Source organism: Petromyzon marinus, unplaced genomic scaffold, assembly GCF_048934315.1.
Source record: "Petromyzon marinus isolate PM22_M1 ecotype Great Lakes invasive population unplaced genomic scaffold, UKy_Petmar_22M1.pri1.0 PM_Scaffold_51, whole genome shotgun sequence".
In the NCBI taxonomy this organism is placed as follows: Eukaryota; Metazoa; Chordata; class Hyperoartia; order Petromyzontiformes; family Petromyzontidae; genus Petromyzon; species Petromyzon marinus.
Genome location: NW_027423513.1, coordinates 115,810 through 136,390, shown reverse-complemented (window position 1 = coordinate 136,390; position 20,581 = coordinate 115,810). Strand labels below are relative to the sequence as shown.

Genomic DNA, 20,581 nt, shown 5'->3' with positions numbered 1-20,581 from the left:
GGTGGGCTTCTCCACGGATCTGGCTGTCGCCTGATGAAGCTGGTTGCAATCACTGGCGAAACGTCGTTACTCGGTTTGTAAACGTTGTCGCTTGGCTCTCGAACACACAACCGGTTATCGCGCTGTGCGAGTAACGACTTGGCCGCATTCTGTTTGCGTGAAAACCCTTATATCCTTAGCTCTTTCGGTAAAGTCACGTTGAAGGGAAACAATAAAATAATAAAATATATATAGAACAATAAAAAAATTCAATATATATTTTATTATTTTATTGTTTCCCTTCAACGTGACTTTACCGAAAGAGCTAAGAATATGAATTACTGCAGTTACGAAAGCTTTAAATCAAAATGAAAACCCTTGCTTAGTTGGCGGTGTGGTCGGGTGGTGGCTGGTTTACCGACACATTTATATATTTACACGATATAACCCACCCCCCCCCAAAAAAACCTTACATTATGGATATTGGTCACGAAAGCCTACGTGATAAGCTTACTATCTATCGTGTTTGTGCGTAGAACTGTATGGTATATACTTAGCTCTTTCGGTAAAGTCACGTTGAAGGGAAACAATAACAGAATAAAATATATATAAAACAATAAAAATTCTCACGACGTTTCGACCATAACGCAAACCTGATGACGACCGTTTGTGTTGTGGTCGAAACGTCGTGAGAATTTTTATTGTTTTATATATATTTTATTATTTTATTGTTTCCCTTCAACGTGACTTTACCGAAAGAGCTAAGAATATAAATTACTGCAGTCACGAAAGCTTTCAATCAAAATTGAACTGTATGTTGTTGTTGTTGTAACGTCCTTACCCCATGGCCCCTGAACTGGACATCCGTGACAAAAGGACTTTACAGCTCTTCGGATTCTATAAATGCTCCGATTCTGCTTCAAACATCCGATTATGCACTGCCCTCAATGTAGGAGAAGTCGTGAGGCCTGCCCAACACTTTCTTACAGACGTCTCGGCGGTGTGCCATAGACTAGCAGTGGTACACAGATCCCCTAGGGGTACAGAGACCCCTAGGGGTACACACATCCCCTAGGGGTACACAGATCCCCTAGGGGTACACAGATCCCCTAGGGGTACACAGACCCCCTGGAGGTACGCAGACCCCTAGGGGGTATGCAGACACCTAGGGGGTACGCAGACCCCTAGGGGATACACAGACCCCCTATAGGGTACGCAGACCCCTGGGGGTACACAAACCCCCTAGGGGGTACACAGACCCCTAGGGGGTACACAGACCCCTAGGGAGTACACAGACCCCCCGGGGAGTACACAGACCCCTAGGGGTACGCAGACCCCTGGGGGTACACAGACCCCCTGGGGGTACACAGACCCCCTGGGGGTACACAGACCCCTAGGGGTACGCAGACCCCTAGGGGTGCACAGACCCCTGGGATTACACAGACCCCTAGGGGTACGCAGACCCCTAGGGGTGCACAGACCCCTGGGGGTACACAGACCCCTAGGGGTACACAGACCCCTAGGGGTACACAGACCCCTAGGGGGTACACAGACCCCTGGGGGTACACAGATCCCCTAGGGGTACACAGACCCCTGGGGGTACACAGACCCCTAGGGGTACACAGATCCCCTAGGGGGTACACAGACCCCTAGGGGTACACAGACCCCTGGGGGTACACAGACCCCTAGGGGGTACACAGACCCCTGGGGGTACACAGACCCCTAGGGGTATACAGACCCCTAGGAGGTACACATACCCCTGGGGGTACACAGACCCCTAGGGGGTACACAGACCCCTAGGGGGTACACAGACCCCTAGGGGTATACAGACCCCTAGGAGGTACACAGACCCCTGGGGGTACACAGACCCCTAGGGGGTACACAGACCCCTAGGGGTATACAGACCCCTAGGGGTACACAGACCCCTAGGGGTACACAGACCCCTAGGGGGTACACAGACCCCTAGGGGTACACAGACCCCCTGGGGAGTACGCAGACCCCTGGGGGTACACAGACCCCTTGGGGGGTACACAGACCCCTGGGGGTACACAGACCCCTAGGGGTACACAGACCCCTAGGGGTGCACAGACCCCTAGGGGTACACAGACCCCTGGGGGTACACATTACATACGTACAGCACTATACGCTACGCTGCAATACACGACGCTATGAAACACCGCGCTACTATACACGAGGCATTACATTGTAATACACTACACTGGACATCGGTGAAAAAGAGCTTCGAAGCTCATCGCATTCCTCCTGAAAGCCTTGATAAAGGTTCCCATTCTGTGGTCGTTGCTAAAATGGAATGCGCACATCGTTCTGTTTGCTAAAATATATCTATTTTTAAAATCGGTTGCTTCAGGATTTCCGACCGTTGCTACGACGCCTCTGCCGCCGACGACGTCACCGACGACGTCACCGATGACGTCATCGACGACGTCACGGATGATGTCACCGACGACGAGAACGAGTGCTCCTCCGTCGCAAGTGCCCACGAGCTACAATATCCGTGAGTGGATGTTGGTCTTCTATCACCCCCCCCACCCCCGCGGTTAAACACGGTGTGGCTACGTGCAGCGGTGCAATGTACACGCTACACTATACACTACACTATACACTACACTATACACTACAGTATACACTGCACTATACACTACACTACTATAAACTACACTATACACTACACTATACACTACTATACACTACACTATACACTACACTATACACTACACTATACACTACACTACACCACTATAAACTACACTACTATACACTACACTATACACTACACTATACACTACACTACACCTTACACTATACACTACACTATACACTACACTATACACTACACTATACACTACACTATACACTACACCACTATACACTACTATACACTACACTATACACTACACTATACACTACTCTATACACTACACTACACACTACACCACTATAAACTACACTACTATACACTATACATTACACTTTACATTACACTATACACAACACTGTACACTACACTACACACTACACTATACAATATACTACTATACACTACACTATACACTACACTATACACTATACAGTACCCTATACACTACACTATACACTACACTATACACTACACTTTACACTACACTATACACAACACTGTACACTACACTACACACTACACTATACAATATACTACTATATACTACACTATACACTACACTATACACTACACTATACATTACACTATACACTACACTACACACTACACCACTATAAACTACACTACTATACACTACTATACACTACACTATACACTACACTATACACTACACTTTACACTACACTATACACAACACTGTACACTACACTCCACACTACACTATACAATATACTACTATACACTACACTCTACACTACTATACACTACACTATACACTACACTATACACTGCACTATACACTAAGCTACGAATACCACTATACACTACACTATACACTACACTATACACTACTATACACTACACACTATACACTAAACTATACACTACTATACACTACACTATACACTACACCACTATACACTACTATACACTACACTATACACTACACTACTATACACTACACTATACACAACTATACACTACACTGTACACTACTATACACTACACTATACACTACACTGTACACTACTATACACTACACTATACACTACTACACTATACACTACACACTACACTATACACTACACTATACACTGCATTATACACTACTATACACTACACTATACACTACATTATACACTTCACTAAACACTACACTATACACTACACTATACAGTGAGGGAAAAAAGTATTTGATCCCCTGCTGATTTTGTACGTTTGCCCACTGACAAAGAAATGATCAGTCTATCATTTTAATGGGAGGTTAATTTGAACAGTGAGAGGCAGAATAACAACAAATACATCCAGAAAAATGCATGTCAATAATGTTATAAATTCATTTGCATTTTATTGAGGGAAAAAAGTATTTGACCCCATCTCAAGCAGAACAATTTCTGGCTCCCAGGTGTCTTTTATACTGGTAACGAGCTGAGATTAGGAGCACACTCTTAAAGGGAGTGCTCCTAATCTCAGCTTGTTACCTGTATAAAATACACCTGACCCCAGAATCAATCAGTCAATCAGATTCCAAACTCTCTACCATGGCCAAGACCAAAGAGCTCTCCATGGATGTCAGGGACAAGATTGTAGACCTACACAAGGCTGGAATGGGCTACAAGACCATTGCCAAGCAGCTTGGTGTTAAGGTGACAACAGTTGGTGCGATTGTTCGCAAATGGAAGAAACACAAAAGAACTGTCAATCAACCTCGGCCTTGTGCTCCATGCAAGATCTCACCTCGTGGAGTTGCAATGATCATGAGAACGGTGAGGAATCAGCCCAGAACTACAAGGGAGTATCTTGTCAATGATCGCAAGGCAGCTGGGACCATAGTTACCAAGAAAACAATTGGTAACACACTACGCCGTGAAGGACTGAAATCCTGCAGCGCCCGCAAGGTCCCCCTGCTCAAGAAAGCACATATACATGCCCGTCTGAAGTTTGCCAATGAACATCTGAATGATTCAGAGGACACCTGGGTGAGAGTGTTGTGGTCAGATGAGACCAAAATGGAGCTCTTTGGCATCAACTCAACTCGCTGTGTTTGGAGGAGGAGGAGGAGGAGGAGGAATGCTGCCTATGACCCCAAGAACACCATCCCCACCGTCAAACATGGAGGTGGAAACATTATGCTTTGGGGGTGTTTTTCTGCTAAGGGGACAGGACAACTTCACCGCATTAAAGGGACGATGGACGGGGCCATGTACCATCAAATCTTGGGTGAGAACCTCCTTCACTCAGCCAGGGCATTGAAAAGAGTCGTGGATGGGTATTCCAGCATGACAATGGCCAAGGCAACCAAGGAATGGCTCAAGAAGAAGCACATTAAGGTCCTGGAGTGGCCTAGCAAGTCTCCAGACCTTAATCCCATGGAAAATCTGTGGAGGGAGCTGAAGGTTCGAGTTGCCAAACGTCAGCCTCGAAACTTTAATGACTTGGAGAAGATCTGCAAAGAGGAGTGGGACAAAATCCCTCCTGAGATGTGTGCAAACCTGGTGGCCAACTACAAGAAACGTCTGACCCCTGTGATTGCCAACACGGGTTTTGCCACCAAGTACTAAGTCATGTTTTGCAGAGGGGTCAAATACTTAATTCCCTCATTAAAATGCGAATCAATTTGTAACATTTTTGACATGCGTTTTTCTGGATTTTGTTGTTGTTATTCTGTCTCTATGCCTATCTCTCTCTGTCTCTCTCTGCCTCTCTCTCTGTGCCTCTCTGTTTCTCTGTCTCTCTCTGTCTCTCTCTCTATCTCTCTGTCTCTCTGTGTCTCTCTGTCTCTCTGTGTCTCTCTGTCTCTCTGTGTCTCTGTCTCTCTCTTTGTCTCTCTCTCTTTATCTCTCTATCTCTCTTTGTCTCTCTGTGTGTGTCTCTCTCTGTATCTCTCTGTCTCTCTGTGTCTCTCTGTCTCTCTGCGTCTCTCTGTCTCTCTTAGTCTCTCTCTATCTCTGTGTCTATCTCTGTCTCTCTGTGTCTCTCTGTCTCTCTGTGTCTCTCTCTATCTTTGCGTCTCTCTGTGTGTCTCTCTCTCTGTGTCTTTCTGTCTCTCTGTGTATCTCTCTGTCTCTATCTCTCTGTGTCTCTGTGTCTCTCTGTCTCTCTATGTCTCTCTCTGTCTCTCTGCGTCTGTCTCTGTCTCGGCAGCGTTCTCCGGCACGAGCGGAAACTTCTGCTCCCCGGGGTTCACGGACAACACGACCTCACGGGAGGTCATCTTCACCATCACCACCGGCTACTCCTTCATCATCAAACTTCGCTTCGTTAGCACGAGGTGGGTGCTCACCCACACTCGTCACCCACTCTCACCCACGCCCTCACCCACACCCTCACCCACGCTCACCCATACCCTCATCCACGTTCACCCACGCTCACCCACACCCTCACCCACACTCAACAACAACCACCATTCGCCACTAAGTGGTGGTGATGTCACCACGACTCTTGTGCCAGGCCATGTGCACGTTGGGGCCACGTGAAGTGTCGAACGCCCGCTGGCAGGAGGTCACGGGGCAGACCCAAGTGCCACGGGTTGACTGACTGAGATAACTGAGATGACTGGCTGATGCACCACCTGTGCCCCCTACTGTGCCAACTTGCTGTGCTTCAGCCAACTGGCGCTCCGCTCGTTGTTATGAGCGTCGCTGCTCCGCCCTCCGTTGTTGTTGGAGGGCGACTACCTCCAACTGCCCAGTAGCGTCCTTCACGAGCCTCCTCCACTGAGGCCGATCTTGACACTGCCGGTACCAGTCATCGGCAAGTCCACTCAGCTCCACGTCCTCCTGTACCACATCACTCCATCTCTTCTCTAGCCCGTGCCGCGCCCATTTAGCCCCCTCGATCCGGCCGAACAAAAGATGTTTAGGCATGCGGTGGCTGGGCATGCGGGCTACATGACCCAGCCAACGCAGCGTTGCCTGCCAGAGGAGCTCGCCGATGGGACTTTGTCCAGATTTTTCAAGGATTTGTGAGCTCCTCACACAATCCAGCATGGTTAAACTCAGGAAGGATTGTAGGCAGGCCAGCCTAAATGTTTCTAACCGGCGAAGATGTTCCATTAGGGGGGTCCACGTATCGCATGCGTAGAGAAGGGAAGGAATGACCGTGGCAGAGAAGACCTGAAGCTTCATGCGGAGCGACAGACCAGGTAGCTTCCACACAGCGTTACGCAACTGATCAAAAGATATTGCCGCTCGACTGATTCGGAGTGAGACCTCTGCTGTTAAACTGGAGCCAGTCATAAGCACACTGCCCAGGTATGGGAAACTCTCCACTCTCTCCACAACTCCCCTATCACCAATTGGGAGTTGTGGGGGTGGAGTGTCCGATGGTACAAAATACCCAGGCAGGTGCTTAGTTTTGGTGGGGCTGATGGTAAGTCCCCACCTCTTAGTGGCAAGCTCCAGGTTTAGCAGCAGCGCCTCCAACTCCTCCTCTGAGTGAGCAGCAATTAGCAGATCATCGGCATACATAACGTGATTGAGCAATAGGGAGCAGCCATCCTTTGACCGCACCCGGGCATCAATCAACCTCCCATTGTATCTGCATCAGATGGAAATTCATCCGCTACAGCTTTGAAGGCTTCACGAACTACGTGGTCGAAATAAATGTTAAATAATGTGGGAGCCAGAGGACATCCCTGTCGCACCCCAACGTGTACAGGGAATGGCTCCGACTCCCGTCCACGTAGTTTTACCTGGGCCCGCTCACCATCATGAAGGTCCTTAATGATCGTGAGCAGCAGGTCAGGGACTCCAAAAGCACGAAGAACAACCCAGAGCCCAGTCCTACTCATGGTATCATAGGCCTTGACAAGGTCAATAAAGCATAGATGTAGGTCTTGTTGGAATTCCCTACAACTCTGCTGTAGCAAACGGACAGAAAATATGGCATCTGTGCAGGACCGCCCTTTCCTGAAACCGCATTGGGGCTCCGCAAGCCTCTCCTCAGCGTGCCTGGCGAGGCGATGTTGAATAATCCTTGCCAGGACCTTTCCCGGCACACTGAGGAGTGAGATGCCCCTGTAGTTGTTACAGTCTGTGCGGTCCCCCTTCTTAAAGAGAGTGACCACCAGGGCATCCTTCCAATCCTGCGGAACCCGTCCAGTAGGTCCAGACTGTTGTTATGATGTCATGTAGGGCAGTCTGTGCACAAACGCCACCCTCCCTCAGCATTTTGCTTGGGAGATCATCTCTGCCCGCTGCCTTTCCTGGTCTCAGACTCTGGATCGCCTTCAGTACTTCCTCAAAAGATGGCACCTCAGCCAGCCACTCACAGGGGGTGACTTTTTCCTCCAATATTTGAGGCACCGCAGCCTCGACAGGGTCATCCCCACTTTGTCCCACGTTGTTTTCCAGGCTGAGAGATTTCTTCTCCCCCAGGACCTCACAGAAATGCTCAGCAAATCTTCAAACCTGTTCCTGGGGGTCAGAGATTGGATCACCGTTCCTTCCCCTAATGATGGTAACAGGCGTGGCGCTGCAGGTTACTTTTTTGATGAAATTAAAGAGCGATTGGTCACCCATACCTTCACCCACACTCACCCACGCTCACCCACACCCTCACCCACGCTCACCCACACTCACCCACACCCTCACTCACGCTCCTCACCCATAACCTCACCCACGCTCACCCACGCTCACCTACACTCACCCACACCCACACTCACCTACACCCTCAACCATACTCATCCACGCTCCTCACCCACCCCCTCACCCATGCTCCTCACCCATAACCTCACCCACACTCACACTCACCCACGCTCACCCACACTCACCCACACCAAAACCCACACCCTCACCCATGCTCCTCACACATAACCTCACCCACGCTCACCCACCCCCTCAGCCACGCTCACCCACACCAAAACCCACACCCTCACCCATGCTCCTCACCCATAACCTCACCCACGCTCACCCACACCCTCAGCCACGCTCACCCACACCCTTACCCACGCTCACCTTCACCCATGCTCACCCTCACCCATGCTCCTCACCCACACTCACCCACGCTCATCACCCACTCAGCAGCCCCGAGATAAACGAAACCTGCAATTTGTATGTTCACCAGCAGGGTAAGACACCCACCCCACACCACCCCTGCTGCTCTGTAGGAATTATGAGTGCATCGATTAATTATGAGTGAACGATTAGTTATTATTGAATGATGAGTGAATGATGAGTGATGAGTGAATGATGAGTAAATGATGAGTGATGAGTGAATGATGATTGAATGCTGAGGGAATCGACGAATTATTAGTGAATCGATGAATCATGAGTGAATCTATTAATTATGTAGATGTATAATTAATGCATAGAGACCCACAGACATGAGTGAAAATGCATAAAGACGCACAGAGACTCATATAGACACACAGAGATGCATAGAGACCCATGTAGATGCATAGAGACCCACAGACATAAGTGAAAATGCATAGAGACGCACAGAGACTCATAGAGACACACAGAGACTCATCGATTCCCATATAGATGCATAGAGACCCACAGACATAAGTGAAAATGCATAGAGACGCACAGAGACTGATCGATTCCCATATAGATGCATAGAGACCCAAAGACATGAGTGAAAATGCATAGAGACGCACAGAGACTCATAGAGACACACAGAGACGCATAAAGACCCATATAGATGCATAGAGACCCATAGACATGAGTGAAAATGCATAGAGACGCACAGAGACTCATAGAGACACACAGAGACACATAGAGACCCATACAGACGCATAGAGACCCACAGACATAAGTGTAAATGCATAGAGACACACAGAGACTCATAGAGACACACAGAGACGGATAGAGACACACAGAGACTCATAGAGACACACAGAGACGCATAGAGACCCATATAGATGCATAAAGACCCACAGACATAAGTGAAAATGCATAGAGACGCACAGAGACTCATAGAGACACATAGAGACGCATAGAGACCCATAGAGACGCATAGAGGCCCATAGAGATGCGTAGAGACCCATAGAGATGCATAGAGACCCACAGAGATACATAGAGACCCATAGAAATACGTAGATACCCATATAGATACAAATATAGAGACACATAGATATACATAGAGACCCATGAAGACCCAGACACTCATAGAGACTCATATAGATCCATTGAGATACATAGAGACCCATAGAGACCCATAGATATACATAGAGACCCATATAGATCCATAGAGACCCATAGAGATACGTAGCTACACATAGAGATACAAAGAGAGCCATATATATATATGCATATAGACCCATAGAGACGCATAGAGATGCATAGAGATGCATAGAGACCCATAAATATACATAGAGATCCATAGAGATAGATAGAGACCCATATATATACATAGAGACCCATAGAGACCCATAGAGATACATAGAGATCCATTGAGATACATAGAGACCCATAGAGACCCATAGATATACATAGAGACCCATAGAGATACATAGAGATCCATTGAGATACATAGAGACCCATAGGGACACATAGATATTCATAGAGATCCATTGAGATACATAGAGATCCATAGAGATACATAGAGACCCATAGAGACCCATAGAGATCCATTGAGCTACATATAGACCAATAGAGACTCATAGAGACGCATAGAGACCCATACACACCCATAGATATTCATGGAGACCCATAGATATACATAGAGATCCATAGATATACATAGAGCCCCATAGATATACATAGAGACCCATAGATTTACATAGAGACCCATAGAGACCCATAGAGATCCATTGAGATACATAGAGACCAATAAAGACCCATAGAGACGCATAGAGACCCATACAGACCCATATATATTCATAGAGACCCATAGATATACATAGAGATCCATATATATACATAGAGCCCCATATATATGCATAGAGATGCATTGAGATACGTAGATACCCATAGAGATACATAGAGTCCCATAGAGACCCATAGATATACATAGAGATGCATTGAGATACATAGAGACCCATAGAGATACATAGAGACCAATAGAGACCCATATAGACGCATAGAGACCCATAGAAACGCATAGAGACCCATACTGACCCATAGATGATGATGAGAGAGAGACGCAGACTCCAAATATACAGCAGCAGCAGCAGGCATCTTCAGGGTCGGGATGGAACCCACGACCTCCTGCATACCAGGCGAGGTAGTTAACATCTCCTAGCCACCGTGATGATGAGAGAGACACAGACTCCACATATACCTCCTGTATACCAGGCGAGGTAGTTAACATCTCCTAGCCACCGTGATGATGAGAGAGACACGCAAACTCCAAATATACAGCAGCAGGTGTTAGGGTCGGGATGGAACCCACGACCTCCTGTAGACCAGGCGAGGTAGTTAACATCTCCTAGCCACCGTGATGATGAGAGAGACACAGACTCCACATAGACCTCCTGTAGACCAGGCGAAGTAGTTAACATCTCCTAGCCACCGTGATGATAAGAGAGAAAGAGAGAGAGACGCAGACTCCAAATATATAGCAGCAGGCATCATTAGGGTCGGGATGGAATCCACGACCTCCTGTATACCAGGCGAGGTAGTTAACATCTCCTAGCCACCGTGATGATGAGAGAGAGACACAGACTCCACATAGACCTCCTGTACACCAGTCGAGGTAGTTAACATCTCCTAGCCACCGTGATGATGATGAGAGAGAGAGACACGCAGACTCCAAATATACAGCATCAGGCATTGTCAGGGTCGGGATGGAACCCACGACCTCCTGTATACCAGGCGAGGTAGTCAACATCTCCTAGCCACCGTGATGATGAGAGAGACACGCAAACTCCAAATATACAGCAGCAGGTGTTAGGGTCGGGATGGAACCCACGACCTCCTGCAAACCAGGCGAGGTAGTTAACATCTCCTAGCCACCGTGATGATGAGAGAGACACAGACTCCACGTAGACCTCCTGTATACCAGGCGAGGTAGTTAACATCTCCTAGCCACCGTGATGATACGAGAGAGAGAGAGACGCAGACTCCAAATATATAGCATCAGCAGGCATCGTTAGGGTCGGGATGGAATCCACGACCTCCTGTATACCAGGCGAGGTAGTTAACATCTCCTAGCCACCGTGATGATGAGAGAGAGAGACACAGACTCCACATAGACCTCCTGTATACCAGTCGAGGAAGTTAACATCTCCTAGCCACCGTGATGATGATGAGAGAGAGAGACACGCAGACTCCAAATATACAGCAGCAGGCATTGTCAGGGTCGGGATGGAACCCACGACCTCCTGTATACCAGGCGAGGTAGTCAACATCTCCTAGCCACCGTGATGATGATGAGAGAGAGAGACACATACTCCACATATACAGCAGCAGCAGGCATCGTCAGGGTCGGAATCGAACCCACGACCTCCTGCATACCAGGCGAGGTAGTTGACATCTCCTAGCCACCGTGATGATGATGAGAGAGAGACACAGACTCCACATAGACCTCCTGTAGACCAGGCGAGGTAGTCAACATCTCCTAGCCACCGTGATGATGAGAGAGAGAGACACGCAAACTCCAAATATACAGCAGCAAGTTTTAGGGTCAGGATGGAACCCACGACCTCATGTAGACCAGGCGAGGTAGTTAACATCTCCTAGCCACCGTGATGATGAGAGAGACACAGACTCCACGTAGACCTCCTGTATACCAGGCGAGGTAGTTAACATCTCCTAGCCACCGTGATGATAAGAGAGAGAGAGACGCAGACTCCAAATATATAGCATCAGCAGGCATCGTTAGGGTCGGGATGGAATCCACGACCTCCTGTATACCAGGCGAGGTAGTTAACATCTCCTAGCCACCGTGATGATGAGAGAGAGAGAGACACAGACTCCACATAGACCTCCTGTATACCAGTCGAGGAAGTTAACATCTCCTAGCCATCGTGATGATGATGATGAGAGAGAGAAACAGACTCCACATAGACCTCCTGTACACCAGTCGAGGAAGTTAACATCTCCTAGCCACCGTGATGATGAGAGAGAGAGAGACACGCAGACTCCAAATATACAGCAGCAGGCATTGTCAGGGTCGGGATGGAACCCACGACCTCCTGTATACCAGGCGAGGTAGTCAACATCTCCTAGCCACCGTGATGATGATGAGAGAGAGAGACACAGACTCCACATAGACCTCCTGTAGACCAGGCGAGGTAGTTAACATCTCCTAGCCACCGTGATGATGAGAGAGAGAGACGCAGACTCCAAATATACAGCAGCAGCAGGCATCGTCAGGGTCTGGATGGAACCCACGACCTCCTATATACCGGGCGAGGTAGTGAACATCTCCTCGCCACCGTATATCTCTCTCTCCACGTGGTCGCGTTGAATTTTTTCCAGGTCCTCCGGTTTTTCACTCCACATTTAGAATCAACGTCAGTGAGTGAGTGGATGAGTGAGTAGGTGAGTCAGTGGGTGGGTGAGTTAGTGAGTGAGTCAGTGAGTGAGTGGATGAGTGAGTAAGTGAGTGAGTGAGTCAGTGAGTGCGTGAGTTAGTGAGTGAGTCAGTGAGTGAGTGGATGAGTGAGTAGGTGAGTGAGTGAGTCAGTGAGTGTGTGAGTTAGTGAGTGAGTCAGTGAGTGAGTGGATGAGTGAGTAGGTGAGTGAGTGAGTCAGTGAGTGTGTGAGTGAGTGAGTGGGTGAGTGAGTGCGTGAGTGAGTGGGTGAGTCAGTGAGTGGGTGAGTTAGTGAGTGAGTTTGTGAGTGAGTAGGTGAGTGAGTCAGTGAGTACGTGAGTCGGTGAGTGAGTGCGTGAGTTGGTGAGTGGGTGAGTTATTGAGTAAGTGAGTCAGTGAGTGAGCGAGTGAGTGCGTGAGTCGGTGAGTGAGTGAGTCAGTGAGTGTGTGAGTTAGTGAGTGAGTCAGTGAGTGAGTCAGTGAGTGCGTGAGTCGGTGAGTGAGTGAGTTAGTGAGTGAGTGAGTCGGTGAGTGGGTGAATCAGTGAGTGGGTGAGTCAGTGAGTGAGTGAGTCAGTGAGTGGGTGAGTCAGTGAGTGGATGAGTGAGTCGGTGAGTGCGTGAGTCAGTGAGTGAGTGAGTCAGTGAGTGAGTAGGTGAGTGAGTGAGTCAGTGAGTGAGTCAGTGAGTGAGTCAGTGAGTGAGGGAGTGAGTGGATGAGTGAGTGAGTCAGTGAGTGAGTGAGTCAGTGAGTGAGTGAGTCAGTGAGTGAGTCGGTGAGTGAGTGGATGAGTGAGTGAGTGAGTCAGTGAGTGAGTGAGTAGGTGAGTGAGTGAGCCGGCGTAATTTGCGCATCGCATTGGTGAGCCACGATCGCGACATTGAACCACCTTGGTTAACACACCCACCAACCCCCCATCCATACACGTACACCTGATCTTTCACCGGAAGATCTAATCATCTTGGTCACCCACCAACCCACACGTCCGTCCGTCCGCACGCACGCGTCTGCCCTGAACGCCTCTCTGCCCTCCCCGATTATAGTTGCGCTGCTGCTTCTGCTCTTGTTAATCCGGCTGTTATGGATTGACTTATGCATCTAGCGAAGGACGCTTGGTTCAGTGGCGTGTGTGTGTGTGATGTGTGTGTGTGATGTGTGTGTGTGCGTGCGTCGCTATTGTAAAGTTTTAATGACGTTTGTTGGGAAAAGTGTCACGCTGTTGTACGTAGCATTGTTTGTAGAAAGTTTTAGAGGGGCTTGGTTTGGCCCGATTTTGATTAGGCGCTTTTGTGACTGCAGGAATTACTCTTTGTTTTCTTTACTGTAAAGTCACGTGGAAATAATAAAAAATAAAATGATATAATAGCATACGACGTTTCGATCGCAACCCAAGCAATCATCATCAGGTATATCTGCGGTTATGTGTTTCCTCTACCTGATGTTGATTGCTTGTGTTGCGATAGAAACCTCGTATGCTAATTTTATTTTGTATTATTTTTGCGTGACTTTACCGAAAAAACCCAAAGAGTTGGCCCGTTATTTATTTATTTAGTACGGATTTGCGCCTTAAAATTTCACTCTCTATTGCGTTACGATTGTTATTAGGATCAAACATCGAAATGGAAGTTTCTTGCACTACTTGTACGCCTTTTTTTCCTCTCTGTGTGAGAGACCCGTAGACTCACACAGAAACCCGTAGACTCACACAGAGATAGAGAGAATCACACAGAGAGACCCGTAGACTCACACAGAGACCCGTAGACTCACACAGAGCCCGTAGACTCACACAGAGACCCGTAGACTCACACAGAGATAGAGAAAATCACAGAGAGACCCGTAGACTCACACAGAGACCCGTAGACTCACACAGAGACCCGTAGACTCACACAGATACCCGTAGACTCACACAGAGACGCTTAGACTCACACAGAGATAGGGAGAATCGCACAGAGACCCGTAGACTCGTTTGAATTGCATTGCTTACCTACGTGTGCGATGTTCAGACCTGCGCGCGGTAAATCGTTATTTGCTGACGATGGCAGGCTGAGCGCCTCCGAGCCGTGCGCCATCGACAGCGTGGAGGTGCTCGACGGAGCCTCGCTGGCCGCCGAGAGTCTGGCCCTGCTCTGCTCGACGCCCCTGGGCTCCACGGGGAAGCAGAGCATCGTGTCCACGGGCAGCAGTCTCACGCTGGCCCTCCGAGCCAATGACTCCCTGGAAGGTAGAGAGGAAGCGTCGTGTTTAAGTTCCCGACAGCCGCGCCTCTGATTGGGCACGGTGCGAGAGGAATTCAACACACACACAGAGACCCGTAGACTCACACAGCAGAGACCCGTAGACTCACACAGCAGAGACCCGTAGACTCACACAGATACCCGTAGACTTAGAGAGACCCATAGCCTCACACAGAGACCCGTAGACTCACACAGAGACCCATAGACTCACACAGAGACCCATAGACTCACACAGAGATCTGTAGACTCACACAGAGACCCGTAGACTCACACAGAGAGAGAGAGAATCACACAGAGACCCGTAGACTCACACAGAGACCCATAGACTCACACAGAGCCCCGTAGACTCACACAGAGACCCGTAGACTCACACAGAGACCCGTAGACTCACACAGAAACCCGTAGACTCACACAGCAGACACCTGTAGACTCACACACAGAGACCCGTAGACTCACACAGCAGAGACCCGTAGACTCACACAGAGACCCGTAGACTCACACAGCAGAGACCCGTAGACTCACACAGAGACCCGTAGACTCACACAGCAAAGACCCGTAGACTCACACAGAGAGCCGTAGACTCACACAGAGACCCGTAGACTCACACAGAGACCCGTAGACTCACACAGAGATCCATAGACTCACACAGAGATAAATAGACTCACACAGATAAAGATAATCACAGAGAGACCCGTAGACTCACACAGAGACCCATAGACTCACACAGAGACCCGTAGACTCACACAGAGACCTGTAGACTCACACAGAGACCCAAAGACTCACACAGAGACCCGTAGACTCACACAGAGACCCGTAGGCTCACACAGAGACCCGTAGACTCACACAGCAGAGATCCGTAGACACACAGAGACCCATAGACTCACACAGAGACCCGTAGACTCACACAGAGACCCATTGACTCACACAGAGACCCATAGACTCACACAGAGACCCGTATACTCACACAGATACCCGTAGACTCACACAGCAGAGATCCGTAGACTCACACAGAGACCCATAGACTCACACAGAGACCCGTAGACTCACACAGAGACCCATAGACTCACACAGAGACCCGAAGACTTACACAGAGACCCATAGACCACACAGAGATCCGTAGACTCACACAGAGACCCATAGACTCACACAGAGACCCGTAGACTCACACAGAGACCTGTAGACTCACACAGAGACCAGTAGACTCACACAGAGACCATAGACTCACACAGAGACCCGTAGACTCACACAGAGGCCCGTAGACTCGTACAGCAGAGATCCGTAGACTCACACAGAGACCCATAGACTCACACAGAGACCCATAGACTCACACAGAGATCTGTAGACTCACACAGAGACCCGTAGACTCACACAGAGAGAGAGAATCACACAGAGACTCGTAGACTCACACAGCAGAGACCCGTAGACTCACACAGAGACCCGTAGACTCACACAGAGACCCGTAGACTCACACAGCAGAGACCCGTAGACTCACACAGAGACCCGCAGACTCACACAGAGACTCGTAGACTCACACAGAGACCCATAGACTCACAAAGAGACGCGAAGACTTACACAGAGACCCATAGACCACAGAGACCCGGAGACTCACATAGAGACCCATAGACTCACACAGAGACCCGTAGACTCACACAGAGACCTGTAGACTCACACAAAGTCCCATAGACTCACACAGAGACCTGAAGACTTACACAGAGACCCATAGACCACACAGAGACCCATAGACTCACACAGAAATCCGTAGACTCACACAGAGACCCATAGACTCACACAGAGACCCATAGACTCACACAGAGATCTGTAGACTCACACAGAGACCCGTAGACTCACACAGCAGAGATCCGTAGACTCACAGAGAGACCCACAGACTCACACAGAGACCCATAGACTCACACAGAGATCTGTAGACTCACACAGAGACCCGTAGACTCACACAGAGAGAGAATCAAACAGAGACCCGTAGACTCACACAGCAGAGACCCGTAGACTCACACAGAGACCCGTAGACTCACACAGCAGAGACCCCTAGACTCACACAGAGACCCGTAGACTCACACAGAGACCCGTAGACTCACACAGAGACCCATAGACTCACACAGAGACGCGAAGACTTACACAGAGACCCATAGACCACACAGAGACCCGTAGACTCACACAGAGACCCATAGACTCACACAGAGACTCGAAGACTTACACAGAGACCCATAGACCACACAGAGACCCATAGACTCACACAGAAATCCGTAGACTCACACAGAGACCATAGACTCACCCAGAGACCCATAGACTCACACAGAGATCTGTAGACTCACACAGAGACCCGTAGACTCACACAGAGATAGAGAGGTTCACACAGAGACCCGTAGACTCACACAGAGACCCGTAGACTCACACAGAGACCCATAGACTCACACAGAGATACATAGACTCACACAGAGACCCGTAGACGCACACAGAGACATGTAGACTCACACAGAGATACATAGACTCACACAGAGATACATAGACTCACACAGAGACCCGTAGACGCACACAGAGACATGTAGACTCACACAGAGATACATAGACTCACACAGAGATACATAGACTCACACAGATACAGAGAATCACAGAGAGACCCGTAGACGCACACAGAGACCCGTAGACTCACACAGAGATACATAGACTCACACAGAGATACATAGACTCACACAGAGACACACAGACTCACACATAGACCCATAGACTCACACAGAGATCCATAGACTCACACAGAGACATGTAGACTCACACAGAAATCCGTAAACTCACACAGAGATACATAGACTCACACAGACACAGAGAATCACAGAGAGACCCATAGACTCACACAGAGACCCGTAGACTCACACAGAGATACATAGACTCACACAGATACAGAGAATAACAGAGAGACCCGTAGACTCACACAGAGACCCGTAGACTCACACAGCAGAGACCCGTAGACTCACACAGAGACCCGTAGACTCACACAGAGACCCGTAGACTCACACAGAGACCCATAGACTCACACAGAGACGCGAAGACTTACACAGAGACCCATAGACCACACAGAGACCCGTAGACTCACACAGAGACCCATAGACTCACACAGAGACCCGTAGACTCACACAGAGACCTTTAGACTCACACAGAGACCCGTAGACTCACACAGAGATACATAGACTCACACAGATACAGAGAATCACAGAGAGACCCGTAGACTCACAGAGGGACCCGTAGACTCACACATAGAACTGTAGACTCAGACTCCAAATATACAACAGCAGGTGTTAGGGTCTAGATCAGTGGTTCTTAACCTTGTTGGAGGTACCGAACCCCACCAGTTTCATATGCGCATTCACCGAACCCCTCTTTAGTGAAAAATAAAATGTGATTTTTTTCAAATTCAAGACATAGATATGTTTTTTACTGGTACACAAAATGAGCCGTGCATGAACATTACCTTGTTCAAAGAATAAAACCAACACAATGCATAAACTCACAACAAATTACATACCTGGAAATCAATGTGACTTCTGCTGTTGCCTTTGAGAGATCAGTTCAGATATGCGTGGCTTCACCTTGGCAAGTGCCACTCTCATGTCATTTTCACAGCAAAGTCTGTTCCTTTTCTTCGTTTTTATGTCCAGCATCCTCGAAAATGATTGCTCACAAAGATATGTTGTAACAAATGGTATAAAAAAATCCAGGGCTTTCTTAGCAATAACTGGATACTTGTTCATTTGTCGACACCAAAACGTTGAGAGCGTTGTTGTTCTGAAGAGTTGCTGTTGAACCTGGCTCTGCTGAATTTCAATGATTTCGTCGAGGAATTCATCATTGACATCTGCTGTTTCAACAGCAAACGTGAACGGCTGTCTCACCCATGCTGGATATGACTCTCTTGTAGGGAAATATCTGTCGAGAGACTTTGCAAGCTCATCTAAGTGCGTGGCAATTGTTTGCTTCAGTTCCGTGGATACAGAAATATCTCCGATTCCAGACACATCTTCGATCTTACTTGCACAGTCGTCCAGAAGCGGGAAGTTTGCGAAGTTATTGTTCTCTGTTCGTCGTTTCCATAACGGTAGCTTTTTTTTAAAAGCCTTCAGGTGTTCTTCCGCTTCCATGATATTGACTCCACCACCCTGCATCTGCTGATTGAGATGATTGAGAGCTACGAATATATCAGCCATGTACGCTAAAATGAGAATGAACTCAGGATTTTTGAAGCAATCTGCATGGCAGTGTTGGTGCTCTTGCAAAAACAGGGCTAATTCCACACGCATGGCAAAAACACGATTCAGCACCTGTCCCCGGGATAACCACCGAATATTAGAATGGAGCAGAAGTACCTCAAATTCAGAGCCCATTTCTTTACACAGCTCACTGAAGATGCGGTGCCTCAGAGCACTTTTTCGCACATAGTTCACACATTCCACCACAGTTTTTAATACTTCTGCCATTTTTGGAGGTAAGGTTTTTGTTGCCAACGCATGCCTGTGCAGAATACAATGCGTCACAATGATGTGTGGTGCATCGGCCTTTACTAGCGCACCAAAACCAGACTTTCTTCCCAGCATGACTGGAGCTCCGTCCGTACAAACTGCAGAAACCATATCCCATGAAAGATTGTTGTCTCTGAAGAAGTCATCCACAAGCTTCTTCACATCGGCTGCCTTCGTTGTTGTTGTAAGAGGCTTACAAAATAAAAACTCTTCTTTTATCATGTCTTTCACATAGCGTACAAAAACAGCAAGCTGGCTTAGATCAGAAACGTCTGTGGTTTCGTCGAGTTGAAGGCTGAATTTTGCCGGGCTTGAAATCAGATCCGCGACTACTTGAGCCAAGATGTCTTTACTCATGTCTTCTATTCTGTCACTGACGGTGTCATTTGAAAGGGGAATTTGGGATAATTTACCTTCGGCCGCTGTTCCGAGTATCAGATTCGCCATCTTTAATGCAGCTGGTTTCACAAGTGTTTCACCAATGGTGTGTGGCTTGCCCTGCTTTGCGATCAGGTAAGCAACTTCGTACGATGCTGTCAGGATCGGTTTGTTAACAGGTACAAATCCAAGAGCAGGCAGAGTGGCCCTTTCATCGAATCTGGCTCTCTTCACCCTGAATTCAGCAAGTGTTGTGTTCTTGTATTCCCCGTCTCCATGCAGCTTCAAGAAGTGTTCCTTTAGTTTTGCCGGTGCAAGACTAGCGTTGCTCAACTTGGCGTTGCAAATCATGCAGATAGGACGCTCACTCCCATCACGTTCC

The 20,581-nt window shown here is 48.3% G+C and overlaps 1 long non-coding RNA gene across 1 annotated transcript; it reads left to right on the top strand.

Moving 5' to 3' along the window:
* The first annotated feature begins 2,438 nt into the window (after window positions 1-2,438).
* LOC142923439 (uncharacterized) lies at window positions 2,439-19,918 on the top strand. Its single transcript, XR_012940767.1, has 3 exons — window positions 2,439-2,494; window positions 5,783-5,909; window positions 15,104-19,918. It is a non-coding gene; the product is annotated as an uncharacterized LOC142923439 (long non-coding RNA).
* The last annotated feature ends 663 nt before the right edge of the window (window positions 19,919-20,581 follow it).